We start from the raw sequence: 18249 nt of genomic DNA, 5'->3' as shown, positions 1-18249 counted from the left end.
TTAAAAGCAACCTACATGCCCAATTACAGAAGATTGGTAAAATAAATTATGATATATATTTACAGTGGAGTATTATGCAGTCACAAAATATAATAACGCTGTAGACTATTCAATGGCATATATGGAAAGATGTTCACAATACATTACATAAAAGAAAAGGTTGTATATAATATGTTTTTTTTGTAAATCAAACACACATACACATCTACACATACACCTATAATACACATATATAAAAAATGGATGTCAAGACACAAAAATGCTAATGGTGGTTATTTACAGTTGGTGGGAACTGTGGGTAATCTCTTAGCTTATCTCATTTGTAAAAATTTCCTGTGAACTTGTAATTATTTTTGCAAGAAAGGTAAATAAAAATTATTATCTTTAAAAGAAATGAAGTCCTAAGAAAGAATCCAAAAGGATATATAATTCTTAGCTCTCATCACCTATGCATTAATTCATTCAGCAAATAAACCTCAATTCAATGGTCAATATAATAGGATGAATTAATGCTATCTACAAGATCCACTATCATTATTTTTAAGAATCTACTGATTTTTATACAAATAATTTAGCAGCTAAACCAGTAAAATTTTTAATTAGGCTCCTTTTATCAACTTTCTAGACTATAGGACATAAAGTCAATTATGTCTTTAGCACAAGTATCGGATATTCACTCCTTTCAAAACTGTGTCCCACTAATCAATAATAATTTTGTCTTCAGAAAGTCCTTTTTGTTTTGTTTTGTTTTGTCTTGTTTTGCTGATTAGTATTTTTTGTTTTTTGAGTGTCTCATAACAAAGGAAAAATAAATTTAGATCTCCTCATCCAAATTCTCCTATTAAAAATAAGCGTATTTTATACCAACACGTTTCTGAACTTACATTCCACATGACAAAACCTTTTCTTTTCTCCGTAATTGTGTCATACTTTACAATTTTGAATAATTCTGAATTATTTTGCCACTGGAAAAAAATATTCACCGTTATTTGTTTTTATATCTGGATATTATAAATTCCAAAATGTTACTGAGATACATATGACTATTATACTCCTTATATGCTAATAACATTATATTAGCTGGCAAAAATATACTATATTTTATGGAAGCTCCTAAGTGAAGGTTTTATGACTTTAAAATACAACTCTTTTAAAATTAGACATTCATCTAATATGCAAGATGTGACTATAAAGTAATTGGCCTGATACTGTTGTTTGTGTTCATAAAAGCACCAGCATTTACATAAGAAATGAATGTCGTCCCCTCTGAGTAGTCTCCTTGGAGGACCCCAGACTAGCCTCAATGACATTTTCCTTTTCTCAGAATTTTAGAACCTGTCTTTTGTACTTGCCTTCATGCTGTTCTGTTTTTATTTTAAACAAATATCTTTAAATGTAGCCAAACTTTGTCCTTTAAAGATGGTTCTGATCTTCATTAATAGCTGGAAGTAATCTAGAGTAGGAGATGGGGCCCTGAGTGCACCAGGGAGAAAGCAGTGGGCAGGGCAATAGGAATGGAGGATGCAGCGTGACACTCTAACATATTAGGAGTGATATTCAAAATATTCAACAATAGTTATGGCTGGACAAGGAGCAATCAGACAAACAGCACCAGAGCAAAGGCCTGGAGGACCTTGACCAAGACCCAGGTATTAACTCTTAAGTAGCTGGATTGTGAGGCATTCTAGGTGGTCTCATAGGAGAAACTGTAGCAGAGGGGATGAGTGGGCACTTGGGAGTTTCTGAGGTGTGATATTTACTGTCCAATAAAGGAGAATTTGTGCATATTAATGTCCACCGAATATCAGTCCTTCCAAACAGTAAATCAGCCACTGCTCTTTTTGTGTGGCTCATGCGTTGATTCTGAAGACACTGGCCAAGATTTGTTTGAAGCTGTCAAGAGCAACAGCAATGATTTGGGATTAACGTGCAGGATCCCAGGATAACTATTTTGAAGGGCACTGCTTATCTGAATATTTGAATTCTCCAAACTCATTAGGAACAGGCTCCATCCATGCCTTTTTCACTTTCTTGTCCTAGCACAAAACACAATGCTTTGCATATAGTGGTTGCTTAATAAATAGTTGTTGAATGAATGGCATGTTTGTTAAAGAAAAATAACTTCAAATTACAATCTCATATTTAAGGCTTTTAAAAATTATTTTTATTTTTTTAAGACCAGTGAACTCTCTCGCATTAGTCCTTTGGGGGGGGAGGGAGGGAGGGAGGGAAGGAGGGACGGAGGGAGGAGGAGGGGGAGAGAGAGAGAAAGAGAGAGACTCTCTCATGTGCTCTCCTTTTAAAGCCCTCAGAACCACACCCTGATCATTATTAATCCATTCACTACATCAGGATCCTACAATCTGATCCCCTCCTCAGGGCCCCACCTTTCAATTACCATAAAAGGTTTTCCCACCCTCTTAACACTGTCACAGTAGGAGCCAAATTTCCAATACCTGGAACTTTGGGGGACACAATTTAAGCTTAAGTGAGTTTGGGGGAGACATTCAACCCATAGCAACTCTCTTCATTTTACTGGAGGTAATTCTAAAAATCTCTTTGAAGGGAGAAATTCACCAATATTTATTTCCAACTAAAACATACTTTGGATAGCTGCGTACTTCTCTCTGGAAAGCAACACTTTTCAATGCTCTTTTCATTGTTACACTACTTAAAAAGCCAGAAGTAGATGTAAATCTGTCTTTAACTCCTTGAAGCTCCTATCATATCTAGCCAAAGAGAACCTTCCTCTTAGCAGGTCAGACTTGAGGCTTTGCCAATTCGGACTACGTTCTGTGGCTGCTGGTCAACATTTATCAGGCTGAGGGTGTCTAGTGCTGTGCTATGCACTTATCATACCATTTACTTTTCCTAACAACCCCTTCTACAGTTGAGGAAACTTAGCCACAGAAGGACCAAGCAATTTCCCCACATTTATACAGCTAGTAATTGTTGAAGATTGGTTTAGAATCCAGGCAATTTGGTTCCAGAGCATCCTTGACCAACACAGTATTAATAAGGAGCAGGAGCTTATCTCCAATCAACAAAATAGGAATTGAAGGATTTCTTGCACCTAAAAAGTACTTTAGAGTTCCCATTACACTGATTCTCAGAAACCAGGTGTCAGAAGCAAGACTTAATTGTACATTCACCCTGCAAGTGCTTATTGAACACATGATGTTCCAGGTGCTGTCCTAGGTTCTGGAGGGGAGGTAAGAGAACCATAGTCTCTTTCTGATTAGTAAACATAGCATCTAGAAATCTAGTCAAGCTTTCTGGGGCTCCTTTTCCCACTATTCCAAATGGGTGAAAAACTGCTTCACCCTATGTTCACTTTGAATTCTGGATCCTGAGCAATCATCATCCTTGGTAAATTGCAAAATAGACATACCTGTAGAGAGAAGGAGATCCATTGCTTTCTTCCTTCTGGATTCCCCTGGAGGAAAATATTTGACCTTCTTTGACATCCTGTCCTTATAAGGATAATAACAGAGGCAGGAGTGAAGAATGCAGACTGTTTGGAGCACAGGTATCATATAAACATTCTATTAACATGGACAGCACTGTTCTGTTACTGAAGGACTAACTTGTGTGATGTTAGAGTTCAAAGCCAGTGCCCCCCACCCCCAGGGCTAACTGTGTCCTATATAAATTCTATGTCTTAGGAGACATTTCAAGTTATAAAGTGGCCTTATTTATTACCATAATTAGGAACAATAGTAACATTTACTGAACTTTGTACCTTCCTAGAACCATTAAGTTGGACTTTAAAGGGAGGTTAATCTATAACCAAAGAGAAGGCTACCAAAGAACTAAACCTGGAATGGTAAACTGTATTTAATGCCCCAAACAATCTGAGAGATAAAAACACTAACTTTTTTGCCATAAAATTATGTACCATGTGCTGAAAGGTTGTTCTGCTGTAAGTGGTGTTGATAACCACACCCCATCCTTGACCTGCTAAGATTTCAAGGTAAAATAAGGGTTTTCTGACAAAAACAAAAACAACAACAAAATAAAAGGTTCTTTCCCCTTTTCTCTAAAAACCAAAATTCCTAATATTTAAAGTCATCCTAATGGTCTCAATTACTGTACTTACTTTTAAATTTATTCTCTTATTATATGAAGTGTGGCCTTAAATCTCCTTTCTAGAACACAGTACCTTATATATTATAAGTAGAAGCAAACAGACATATAGATAAATCAATAACTAGAAGATTCCTCTCTTTCACCCAAAGATCTGATCTATGTAAAACTACATCTTCCTTTGGGAGAGATCATGTTTTAAGCTGTGTTCAGTCATTTTCACTTAGTGTGAATGAGTCCTCGAGTCTTTCTTAAGAACAGATGTTGCTAGAAGATAAAAATGAAATTTCCCACCCTTTTTTGAGAGGCAAATGTGCCCAGAACTTAACCTTGTTCTTTTCTTTCCTGTGTCAGCCCAAGAACAGGACTCCTCTAATCTTTAAAACTGGACACCAAAACCTTTCTCTCTCAAAAATAAAATGCTGAAGTGTATCCACCTTCTATCTTGTGAGAAAGAAATCATATCTAAATCTCAAATTTAAAGGGAACTTCTCCCTCACGCTCCTTTATTATATCCAAGGGAAAATAATCAAGTTAACCACCCTGTAGTCACATCACCCATTATAATAAAACTTTCAAGGGTTTTTATCAAAGGGAGTACAAAAAATCAATCCTTTTGTCTCACAGAGTATTTCTGATTTTTCTGGTACTTTAAGCTTTCACCTCTCTGTGTTTAAGTCAAGTCATCAGATCAATAAAACATGATGCTCAAAGCTTGCGATTTTAGATTCGGGAATGATATGGAGCATGCAAAGTGGACATTACAGCACACAATCATGCTGTGGGGAAACTGTGGTGTAATATCCCGAAAAACAACTTCAAGTCATAAAAATGTAGTTTACTGACCTGTGGAGAGAAATGTCTCTACGGGTCCCGGAATGATGTCTTGTTGTCCAACACCCTCACTCCACGTCTGAGCCCTTTTGCTCCATGTGGTTTTTCCCTCAGGGATAATTATTGGGTTTTTATAACGATGAGTTTGTGTATGAAAAAGGAAAGCTCAAGACTATAATTTTATACATACTTAGAAAAACCATGTAAAGAAAATTCAGTAGCAAGACAAGTAATCTCCTGGAGCCTGCTGTGACCAAGAGTATACCTGTGAGAAGGACAAGCTGATAAAGGAATGTGCTCAGCCCATAAGGGGACAAACCACAGGGAGGAGAGCTTTGTCTCCCTCCAGCTTAGGGAGCTCTGCTTTCCTGGTTCCCCTTCAGAAACAATGTGAGTACCTACAGAGAAGCAGGCAATAGCTGCTAAAGTAAATGAGTACAGGACCATCCAAGTCAGAAATTCAGTGACAAAGAGAAGGACAAGGAGAACGGGCACATTTCTTTTAACGTTGGCAACCACTTACTCATAGAGATACTTATTAACAAAGGCCTAAGTGAAAAGTAGATTGAGGTAAAGAGCTGGAAATGAGGCCCAGAGGAAAACCTAGATTGCAACCGGACTGAGCATTGAGGGGCTGGAGACTGGAGAAGGGGTCTGGGCAATGACAGGAGGGAGGGAGGCAGGGCACGTGGCCAGGTGAACAGTTCCTCAGGCCAGCCCTGCAAAGGTTCCTTTCTCTATGGGATTGCCAAGTCTTCTCACCTAGAGAAGCAGTGTAGCCTAAAGAAGAGAAAAACCTGTTTTTAAACCCAAGGTTGGCCCCTCAATGTCAACGTCAATGTCAATCTCTTTGGGGTCTTGAGCTAATTACTTAATGTCTCCATGACTCAGTTGTTTCCTCATCTGTGAAGAGGGGTAGCAATAGAACACACCGCATTTCAAAAACACCTACAACAGTGCATGGCTCGTGGGAATGGCTCAGTAAGTGTTAGGTTTTTTTATATTCCTATCAATAGCCAATATGCCTTAGTTTTTAAAAAAGGGAGGGGGTGTTGAAAGTGTGTCCTACCCCTTCCAGCTGTACTTAAGGTAAAATGAAAAGGAAAGGTAACTTCCCCACTTTCTTTTTCTTGGGTGAAATAAATTGAGGCGTTTTCTACATTTTTTATTTGTATTCATCTCTGTATTTCTCTCTCTACAAAAATAACCCCCCGAAAAAAACAGCATAAAAATTAAGGAGTGTTTTTCAGAGTAGGCAGCTGAGTAGGAGAGAAGTTGGGAGACTGTGTTCCTCTTGAGACAGAAAATTAAGCAGTAAAAACTGGGAAGGAAAAGCCCGTGGGAAGAAAGAAGGGAATGACAGAAGCAGCTGAGGGTCAGTCTCTGGATTTTATCTGGGATGGATGCCATTTGCCTGATAAAAACCAAGTCGTCCTGGTCCTGACCTATCACTTAACCCAACGATTCTACACTGAGGGAGGTCATGGGCTAAGAGCAAGGAGAAATGAAACTGATGGTGCTGGACACGTGAACATGAAGGCAGAAAATACAAAATCAACTAATCGTCTTGCAAGAGTCATTTATGTGACTTCCTAATTGAGAGTGTCTGTTGAAAGGGACATAGATGTGATTTTCATATATATTCCCTCAGCTGAAAGCATTACTCTAACAAGCAGTCATCATCCCCAGATGGAATTAATGCAACAGCTCTCTAGCAGGTCTTACTCATTCCACTCTTACCTGACTGTGGTCCATTCTGTCACAGAGCCTGAATTATTATAAAATACAAGGGTATGTCACTCTGGGATTAGAACATATCATGCTCAGGATAAATTAAAATACCTACCATGGCCTGTAAGATTCTGCTTTATCTGGTCCTTGCCTTCTTTTTGACCTCATCTTGTATCTCCAATTTTTCATTCATAATGGTGCCACCCGGGCCTTCAGTTCCCCAGCTGATTCCTGCCTCAGGGCCTTTGCACTGGGTGTTCTCTTTTTCACAGCTGCTCACAGTACTCAGGTCTTGGCTTAAATATCACTACCTTTTCCAAACTATGTTATCTAAAGGAGAATCCCCCAATGATTCTCTGACCTATTTAATTTTCTTTACAGCAATTGTCACTAGCTGAAGTTAATATGTATTTATCTTCAAGTTTATTATTGCTTTTCCCTTATTAGAATATAGCTTCCTTAGACCAGAGACCTTGATTACCCAGTACCTGGCCTTGTGCATAAAGCTCCCACTAGGTATCTGGAATATGTAAATGAATAATAAGCAAGCAGAACTTAAATGCAAAAGAAGAAAAGCAAAATGCATTTATCAAAATATGTTCCTAAGGAGTTGAATGACTCAAAGGGTATTAGGAAAATTTTCTCAAAGGTGAGAAATTCAAAAAGCTTCAAACAATCATCTATATATTCAGTTGATTGATGGCTTCCATCTAGTTTCTTTGGTTTTGTTTTGGTTTGGGTTTTGTTTTGTTTTGTTTTTTGCCTGTAATTCAGGTTCTATACTCCTATCAATGGTTGAAAACCTTTCAGATAATCTATATGGAAACGTTTGAGATAGAAACTCAACATAGACAAACATTCAGGTCAAAACTGCAGATTCTAAAAACTGGTAAGAGGACCTTGGTCCACTCTGTTATTCTGCCTTAATAATTCAATTACTGGGATAGTCACTCAAATCATAACAGGATGAAACATTCATGAAAATGAAATATTATTTCAAAATAACAAAGTCCTCTTTTCTAGGAATAAACATATATTTGATGCCGTATTAAACTAATATGCAATTTGAGATAGGAAAGAATGAATCACTGATCTTATAAATAAAAAATTTTAATATGAACATGTTATCTGTTTGTCAGTTTCACACATCCATATTTCATAATTAGGCCCATGACTCCTTTTCATCATGTGAGTTAAGTCCTCTTGCAAGCTCAAAGTAAACCTTGCTTTAAAAAGTTAAATGCTGGGCTGGCACCGTGGCTCGCTCGGGAGAGTGCGGTGCTGGTAGCGCCAAGGCCACGGGTTCGGATCCTATATAGGGATGGCCGTTGTGCTCACTGGCTGAGCGTGGTGCAGACAATGCCATGCCGAGGGTTGCGATCCTGTTACTTTTCAAAAAAAAAAAAAAAAACCAAAAAAATAAGTTAATTGCTTTAAAAAAAAAAGTTAAATGCCTTCGGTTTATATTAATGTTCAGATAATTGGTTGTTTCAAACATAAATTTTAAATAACCAATAATAAAATATGTTATATTAAGTACATATTCAACTATTGATACCATAACAAAATGCTATCTCTTTGCAAATTTTATGGAATCTGTCATCACAGATGCTTCAAAACGTCGGAATTTATTTCGTCTAATAATTTTCCAAGGCTGCAGACAACTTAACAGGGTTAGAAAACAGTGATTTTAGTACAACCTCAAACTCAGTACAAAACCCCTTTATCTACATTCGTACAAATTGTTAGTCAGATGTGCTTTGAGCTTTTGCAGAGGGTAGGCTATCACATCATTTTATAGTTTATTAATCTTTATTGGAAAAGTCTGCTTGTTAAAAGCTTTTGTTTAATATTAAACTGAAATGGGTCTGCCAGTGACTTCCTTGAATAGATCTACTTTTGCCTTCTGGCATAACATGGATTATTGTGTATGAAAGCTCATCAGGTATTTTAATATAGCTTTCAGGTTTCCCATAGACTTTTCTTCTACACGTAAACAGCTGGTTTCCACAAACAATTGCACAGAAATCTTTTATCATCCAAGGTATCTCTGCACCCTACTGCACCATCCACACATTCTTTCCAGAGCTATCCCCTCCACCATTGCCAGCACAAGGGTCCATAAAACAGTTTATGAGGCCCTCGACCCTATATAGCAATGGAGTGGCCACAGGCAATATCAACTATACATACCCTAGACTGTTGGCTCTCAAAGGCTGACATGCCAAATGGTGCCACAATGTGAAAAAGTTGTCACCAGTCCACGGGGAAATGAGAAAAATAAATAAAAACAATGTAGCTAGATTTAAAAAGATTGGACTTTCTTCCTATATTATGTTCTGCCTGGGTCCTTTTTTAAATTTAATTTCTTTTTATTAAATGAAACTATAAGGATAATAGTTGGCTTGATTTATTTTTTTGTTTGTTTTAATTAAAAGTCAGCAATCCCATGTTGATGATCCCCTGTTTCTTCTAGAATTGTACTAGCCCTTAAAGACCAAAATTTGAGGACCACTGCCCTAGCCTTGCCTCCTTTGCTGATATACTAATGCTCTCTAATCCAACCCTTGCCCCTCAAACACCCACCACATCACAAGAAACCATGGCTCACAAGCCACTAGAATCATTAGGTAATTAGAATCAACTGAGTTTTATGAAAACACAGATTCCCAGGACCCATCACCAAAAATTATGGTTCAGTAGGTCTAGGGCAATTCTCAGTATCTGCATTTTTAAAAGCTCCTCAAATGATTCCGATGATCATTCAATATTAGAAATAACTTTCATGATGTGCATTTACTCAGTGTATCTCTTCTCTGCATTTATAACTTAACATCACCAGGGAACAGGGTTGATTAGAAGAGCAGAAGTGTGGTCAGGTGTATTAGAGCAACCAAGGAGCTCCTGATATATAAATGTTCGGCACACTCCCTCCCTTGGGTGTGAACACGTCTGCAATTGTCATTCTTTGCTCCTCTTTTAGCCTTTCTTTTGTCAGGCCAGATGGTCTTTGCTTTAGGTTCACACACACTTCCTCTACCTGCCCAATTCCACTTTTTCTCATTCCTTCTAGATAAATAATTAACCCAATAAACTGACATCAAAGCTCCTGGATTTTATCAATACTCCTGTTAAAGGGTAGTGCCCAGAACTGGACATAATACTAATGTACAATAATCTCCTCATTTGGACACATCTATTAATATAGCTTAAGATCAAATATGTTTTAAACAATTGAGACAGTATCTTGTATAATGGGTCCTATGTGTGATGTAAACTTGATAAATACAACATCTTCAAGTAATGGATAACATATTTTTGAACAGATTAAGACAAAAGGATTACTTCCTGAAGATTTCCCTCTAAATTTCTTGTTCATCCAGCTATGAATTCACCTACCTGTAATCTCATTCATATCATGTTTCTCCACATTTTATAGCGGGACATAATACACATGGTCACAATAAATACAGCATAATATCATAGTAAATATGCAGCAATTTACTTTAAAATATAATATGAAACATTTTTTCAAACACATTGTTTAAAACATACTTCACTGTATCTATAGCTTTCCACAGACTTCTAACAATGCCCTCAAAAAAAAAAGAGAGAGAGAGAGAGAGAAAGGAATAAGCATAGTTTTACATATGCTTACTTAGACTATATTGGCAATTAATATTTTTTTCTTTTTCTATAAACTCTCGAATCTTCTGATAATATGTACTAATTTTTTTTAACTGGAAATCTACATTAAGATTACTGGTTAGTAATTTTCAGAATCTACTGTTTACCTCCTATAAGAGTCAAAATAGGCTAGGATGTGCTGTGGTAATTAACAATCCTAAAATCTCAGTGGCTATGACAAATATGTATTTCTCATCATTATTGGTGTCCATTGTACATTGGCTGCTGCTCTGATTGGTGTCACATCATTCCAGAACCCAGGCTAAAGGAGCAGCTCCTGTCTGGAATATGCTACTGGTCTTCTGCCAGAGGGAGAAGAGAGATGGCAGAAAACACAGTGGTTCTTAAAGGTTCTGCTTGGAAGTGGCTCCTGCTAGGAATGTCACTCCTCACATTCTATTAGCAACACCAAGACACATGGCTGAGGCTGACATTGATGGGGTGGGAAGTATAATCTTCCTGTACAAAGGAGCACTGCTGAAATGTGCCTGCAGGAAAAGGTAGCAAATATGTTAAATACTTAATACAACCTATAACATCCCTCATTTTGAAAATTGAGGCCAATGTCCCTTTTTCATTTCTTCTGAATATTTTTCCCTATAAAATTTCTCAAAAGAATATGACAGTTCTATGATCATGTAAATGAGATTGTTTATTGCCTAAAATGTAATTTGGGTCTGGGGATTGTAATTCATCAAAAATAGTTAAGTTATTGTTAACCTTCTCTTATCATGCATGTCAATGACATTTTAATGCATTGATCTCTCAATGTTGCCAGTTTAACAATCATTATTCTTGGTATAGCCAGAAGAAAGCATAAGTGCCATGTTTTTTTTTTTTTTAATTTATTTTAGACATGATACCATCATTCTCAAGTGATGGACCTATAATTTTCATCTATCTATTGTTCTGAAAATAGCTATAAAAATTGCAGCTGCTGTCTCTAGTGGTTTTTGCAAGCCTCAGCTAATCTTTTGCTTTAACTCTCTTGAAATCTTTGTCCTATTCCTTTGTATTCTCCTTAGCTGTATGTTTTCTCATCCATAATTTATGTAGATATTCTCTAGCCTTATCAGACAGCTTGTAACACCAACTTGCTGGGTTCTTTACCCACCTCCCCATTTTCTTTCCATTGAGATTTTTAATTGTATACTCAGAATTTCAAAATTCAGACTCCCTCATCACCATAGAATTATATTCATTTTGTGAGTCTTATCTTTATATGCCTTTATTTTTTGGACAAAATATTCCACCAGCTATTATTTGATACTCAACCTTTATTATATCCTCATCTTTTATTTTCTAATGACCTGACTGTGAAAGGCAATATAGCATAGAGGTTAAGATCTCAGTCCCTGGAGATGAAATTTGAATCTTGCTTTTTTATTTATGAGTTGTGTGACCTTGGGCAAGTTTGCCTCAGTTTCCTCATCTGTAAAATTGGGACAATTATAGTACTTTCTTTTCACTGTTATTGTTAGCTTTCAATGAATTAACATATATAAAGAACTTGGATATATATAGAGCTTTCAATGAATTAACATATATAAAGAACTGGTATATAAGTACCCCCAGGTGCCTATTAATATCAGGTCATATAGTTAAAAGTGCCTCAGGCCAAAATAAGAAATTCATGGACAATAAAATATCAATGGTATGGAAAAAAAGATCAAACAAATGAAAGGGAATTTAAGAGTAATAAAGTATCAATCCACAAAGTACAATGTTTAATGAATTGGGGTACCAGAAAGAGTATAAAGAAGATAGAGAAAAGTAAATACTTTAAAAATAGAGGAAGTAAATTATTTTAAAATAATTTACTTTTAAGTAGTTTACTTTAAAAAAAAGTTTATTGAAGACAGATATAAGCCATCAAACTAAAAGAGCCACTGAATATTTGCTCAGCAGGAACAATGAAAAGGGTCTCATATTTAGACATATACTGATGAATAAAGAGGGCCCTGGAGCAATACCATCGGTGTTGTTCTGAGAGGAAATGGAAATTATTTTGAGCCTAGAAGTATATGCCCAGCCAAATAACAATCAAATGTGCGGACAAGTAAAAACATTGTTAGATATGCCAAGAACAGTGACCATCACCAACCCAGCCCTCTTCTCACCAAATCCTTTCTGATGAACTTACTTGCGAACATGCTCCAACAAAGTGTTAGAGAAAACCAAGAAAGATGAAGATTTAGGATGCAGGAAATGGTGGAACAAATCTAAAAACAAGATACAAAGAAATTCCAGGGTAATGGTTTATAGCAGGCATAGAAAGCAACATACAATTAAAACAGAAAGTCAGTAGGCTCTGAGAAGATCGTCCATAGAACATAGTATGTTTTAATTAAGAAAATGAGCACAAATCTGAAATTTAGTGATATAGTGAAGAAGCTATGTTTCTTCTCTTAACAAGAAAAAGAAAAGCAATTAGAATCTACAAGAAAATTTTAGTGTACAAAAACACAAGTTCCGGGCCGAGCCCGTGGCGCACTCAGGAGAGTGTGGCGCTGGGAGCGCAGCGAGGCTCCCGCCACGGGTTCGGATCCTATATGGGACTGGCGGATGCACTCACTGGCTGAGTGCCAGTCACGAAAAAGACAAAAAAAAAAAAAAAAAAACACAAGTTCCAAATATGAAGCAATCAAAATAAAAGCAATATGCTTTTAAACAAATGTCATAAGACAATCTATTTGGCTTCAATGATAAGAACATTACCCTCTGAGTGACTAGGGTCATAACATTGAACCCACAAAAAAAAAGAATAATATAGCACCCTATTTTAATCCACAGTACAACGACCTCAAAAAGTTCATGGAAAAATAGAATTAAAAGATAATACATATCTTTCTATGAACTTTTTGAAGTACCCTTGTATTTAACATTTATATGGTTTAGGAAAAAGAATCTTGATTGGCTTTAGGATTACTCTATAGAAAATTTAGTTACATTTTCAGAACAAAATGTAAATGTGAAAGAAAAGGTATAGCTGATGGATTTTAAAAGGGGGATGAGAGAGAGGAGAGGTGGTGGGAAATATACAGGTATTATCATCATCTTACATAGTATTCATTCGAGAGATATATTTAAGATCGAGGGAACAATATAAAGAATATATTATTACTGCAGACATAAAAAGTTACAACAAAAAACAGAAAAACTAAAATTAATAATATAATATCAAACATTGGGAGAAAGAATGGAAGAAAAGTTTAGTAGTCTTTCAATAAATTAAATCACAGCATTCAGAACAGAAAATCATCAATAATATTTAAAGTTAATTAATCAAGAAATAGCAATATAAACATATTACTAGATTTATAGAAGAACCCATTTTAAAAAGTTAAAAGTGCTTTTAACTGAGAAGAATGAGATTTGCAAAAAAAAAAAAAAAGAGAAAGAGAGAGTGTATTTTACCATTGAATCTTTCTATACTAGTTGGTTTTTTATTTTGTGTCTCTCTCTCTCTCTGTTCAGGCTAGCACCTTTTTGTGCAACATACTTAGGCCTATACAGACAGCAAGGGACGAATGATGTAATGAAATTGTATGACCCATAGCCAGGCTCTGTGGGAGAGTGTGGACAGACCCAGGTGGGAGAGTGGCTCACTGACTGGGCTGACCAAAGGGGAATGTCATCCCTTGGGTAACTACAAAAGCATTTGGAGTCCCCTCCCAGAACCCCAGGCAAAGTCTGTTTTCAGCTTGACCGAGCTGCCAAGATTCCCACACAGCTTAGTAGAGATGGGCCTCCTCATGGGCAGCCATTCTGCCACCACCAAGCTCAGTTTTCACTACGCCCTTAAAGCTCTATCCTTGCGTTGGGACATGAGGAGATAAAATACAAAACTTCTGTAGTTGGTTTTCAGTTCAGTATTCTCAGCTACTGAACTATTTACTTCAACAAAAATTACTGACTGCCTACTTTGTGCATGGCCCTACAGGAAATACAAAAATAAACGAAACACGATCCATTCTCTCAGGGAGCTTACAAACCACTGAGCAAGAGAGTTGTACACAGTTCATCTTAAACATAAATGAATTGGCATATAAAAAAGGAAGAGAGTGTTTCCAAGAAAGGCCTCAGGAAAGACTAGGTGAGGAGGTGTCAGAAGTGAGTTGGGATCCTGCGCCTTGCATCAACAGGATGCCTGCTGGCTAGTGCTAGGGGGCAATTGTGATTTGGGATTTAACCTGAAAATGTTATTATCTGAACTGTACCTGCCCTTGCCAAGGACAATGTCAGCATCTATAGTTTGGGATGGCCCTGAATTTCTATTATTAAATGCTATATTCATCCTAAATGCCTCACTTACCCACACATATGCATTTTTCCTTGGAAAATATAAATTAGTAAAGTATAAATCTAGCTGCGTACGGAAGTCTGTATTGTGGTATAAGCAAACCAGAACTCATTCATAACTCCAACTAAATCCAAAATTTTGGGTTGTTTGTATTTTTAATAGCATATTTCAACATATGCTCATGTCCATGTGTCCACATTCTACCCTCAAAACCAGAAGATTAAAGAACCAGAGAATGTTAAAATTGGAAGGGACCTCAACTCTTATTCAATATAATCCTATCGTTTTACAGATGAAGAAACAGGCCAAAAGAGGATAAATGTGACTTCTCAGGGTTACAAAACCATGAAGAGCAAAGCCTGGACATAAACCAAGTTTTCAAATGCAGGTCCAGAAGCTCTTTCATCTGGACACTATGCTGAAAGAAAAATGAGGGAACAGAAAAAAAACAAAGGAAATTAAAAAATAAAAAGTAATGCTTACCAATAAGTTGTTATTGGCAATAAATCTAGAATTATCAGTGTTTCTGAAACAAATTTAAATAGCTTTTAAGTAATGTCTTTTTCTTGAGCTCTTTTCTACTTGGACAGAATATATTGGCTACCCAAATACAAAGTATTTCTTTTAGATCTATTTTAATTCATTCTCACATTATTTAAATTATCAAATAATTATTTCTTATTCTGTTAAACAAAGTAGCCAAGAAAATAGTAAATAGCTAATTATCCACCTATATATAATTTTTGTCTCATAAAAGCAAAATTCGAAAATATTTTTTCTTTTTTTTATTAATAGCGTGTTCATTATTACAAATCGTAATTTTTCTTTATGACCTTTACCTGATCTATCATTTCCCAAACCCCCACATTTCCTCCCCCACATCTCTAGTATTCTTAGGTTTGTTCTCTCCCTCTGAAAGTTTGATGTATTGTTGTGGTCTTTTCTTTCTCTCTGTCTTTCTTTCCTTTTTTCTTAGCACCCAGTTATGAGTGAGGACATGTGGTATTTCTCTTTCCTTGTCTGGCTTATTTCACTTAACATAATTTTCTCCAGACTTATCCATGTTGCTGCAAATGGCAGAATTTCACTCTTTTTTATGGCTTAGTATTATTCCATTGTATACATATACCACATTTTCCTTATCCAGTCATCTGTCAATGGACACTTAGGCTGGTTCCATATTTTAGCTATTGTGAATAGAGCTGCGATGAACATGGGAGTGCAGGTATCCCTTCAACATGATCATTTCTATTCCTTTGGATTTATACCCAGCAGTCAGATTGCTGGATCAGATGGTAGTTCTATCTGTCATTGCTTAAGGAACCTCCATACTGTTTTCCATAATGGCTGTGCTAATATATAGTCCCACCAACAATGTAGGAGAGTTCCCCTTTCCCCACATCCTCATCAGCATTTGTTATTCTTGGTCTTTTTTATAATGGCCAGTCTAACTGGGGTGAGATTATTTCTCCATTTGGTTTTGATTTGCATTTCTCTGATGATTAGTGATGCTGAGCTTTTTTTTCATGTATCTGTTGGCCATTTGTATGTCTTCCTCTGAAAAATGTTTATTCAGCTCCTTTGGCCATTTTTTAATTGAATTATTTGGTTTTTTACTTTATAGTTCTTTGAGTTCTTTATATATTCTGGATATTAATCGCTTGTTGGATGTATAGTTTGCAAATATTTTCTCCCATTCCATAGGGTGTCTTTCCACTCTGTTGATTATTTCCTTTGCTATACAGATTTTTAGTTTGATATAATCCTATTTGTTTATTTTTTCTTTTGTTGATTATACTTTTGGGGGTCTTATTCATAAAGTCTTTGCCCAGTCCTACTTCCTGGAGTGTTTCCCCTATGTTTTCTTTTAGTAATTTTATGGTTTCAGGTCTTATATTTAAGTCTTTAATCCACTCTGAGTTGATTTTGCTATATGGTGAGAGGTACAGGTCCAGTTTCATTCTTCAGCATATGGATGTCCAATTTTCCCAGTGCCATTTATTGAAGAGGCAATCTTTTCCCTAATGTATGTTCTTGTTGCCTTTGGCTGTTAAGTATAGGGGTTGATTCCTGGGGTTTCTATTCTGTTCCATTGATCTGAGTGTCTATTTTTATGCCAGTACCATGCTATTTTTGTTTATAATAGCTTTGTAATATAACTTGACATCAGGTAGTGTTATGCCTCTGCTTAATTTTTTTTGCTCATGAATACTTTGGCTATTTGGGGTCTTTTGTTGTTCCATATGAATGTTAGGATCGCCTTTTCTATTTCTGTGAAGAATATTATTGGTATTTTGATGGGGATTGCATTGAATCTGTAGATTGCTTTGGGTAGAATGACATTTGCACAATATTAATTCTTCCCATCCAAGAGCATTGTATGTCTTTCCACCCTTTTGTGTCCCCTTTAATTTCTTTCAGTAGTGTTTCGTAGTTCTCATTGTAGAGATCTTTCACCTCCCTGGTTCAATTAAATCCTAGGTGGGTTTTTGTGTGTGTGTGTGTGTGTGACTATTGTAAATGTGCTTGCTTTCTTGATTTCTTTTTCTTCTAGTTCATTACTGGAATATAAAACTGCTACTGATTTTTGGGTGTTGATTTTGTATCCTGCAACATTACTGAAATTGTTAATCAGCTCTAAGAGTTTTTTGGCAGAGTCTTTAGGTTTTTCTATATGTAAACTCATGTCATCTGCCAACAGGGACAGTTTGACTTCATCCTTTCCAATCTGGAGGCTTTTTATTTATTTCTCTTGCCACATTGCTCTGGCTAATACTTCCAATACTATGTTAAATAGGAGTGGTGAGAGTGGGATTCCTTGTCTTGTTCCTGCTCTTGTCGTGTTCCCATTCAGATGATTTTGGCAATTGGTTGTTGTAAATGGCTTTTACTGTGTTGAGATAATTTCCTTCTCTACCTAATTTGCTGAGAGTCTTTATCATGAACGGATGTTGAATTTTGTTGAATGCTTTTTCTGCATCTATTGAGATAATCTTATGGTCATATGGCTTTTATCCTTGATTTTGTTCATGCAGTGTATCACATGTATTGACTTGCATAGTATGTTGGGCAATCCTTGCATCCCTGGGATGAATCCCGCTTGATCATGGTATATAATTTTTCTTTTTGATGTGTTACTGTATTCAGATTGCTAATACTTTGTTGAGGGTTTTTGCATCTATGTTCATCAGAGATATTGGCCTGTAATTTTCTTTTTCTTGTTGCATCTTTGTCTCGTTTTGTTATCAGGGTAATACTGGCCTCAAAGAATGAGTTTGGGAGAATGGCTTCTGTTTCAGTTTTTTGGAATAGTTTGAAGAGAAGTGGTATTAATTCTTCTTTAAAGGTTTGATAGAATTCAGCTATAAAGCCATCCAATCCTGGGCTTTTCTTCATTGGAAGATTGTTGATTACTGCTTCAATCTCATTGCTTGTTATTGGTCTTTTCAGGTTTTCAATTTCTTCTTGGTTCAGTCTGGGTAGTTTGTATGTGGCCAGAAACTTATCCATTTGCTCCAGGTTTTCATATTTGTTGGTGTACAGTTGTTTATAATAATCTCTAATGATTCTTCATATTTCTGTGATATTGGTTTTACTGTCTCCCTTTT

General features: G+C 36.2%; 1 long non-coding RNA gene across 1 annotated transcript in view; it reads right to left on the bottom strand.

Moving 5' to 3' along the window:
- Window positions 1–7854: 7854 nt before the first annotated feature.
- The window catches only part of LOC134369384 (uncharacterized), a 138737-nt gene continuing 128342 nt past the window's right edge, over window positions 7855–18249 (bottom strand). The window contains exons 2-3 of the long non-coding RNA XR_010022617.1: window positions 12482–12560; window positions 7855–8039 (exon numbers count right to left, since the gene is read on the bottom strand). This is a non-coding gene — a long non-coding RNA (uncharacterized LOC134369384). The remainder of the gene's footprint in view (window positions 8040–12481; window positions 12561–18249) is intronic.

The sequence above is a fragment of the Cynocephalus volans genome, chromosome 2, assembly GCF_027409185.1.
Source record: "Cynocephalus volans isolate mCynVol1 chromosome 2, mCynVol1.pri, whole genome shotgun sequence".
NCBI classification, from domain to species: Eukaryota; Metazoa; Chordata; class Mammalia; order Dermoptera; family Cynocephalidae; genus Cynocephalus; species Cynocephalus volans.
The sequence above is the reverse complement of the archived record's forward strand: the minus strand, read 5'-3'. Positions and strand labels throughout refer to the sequence as shown.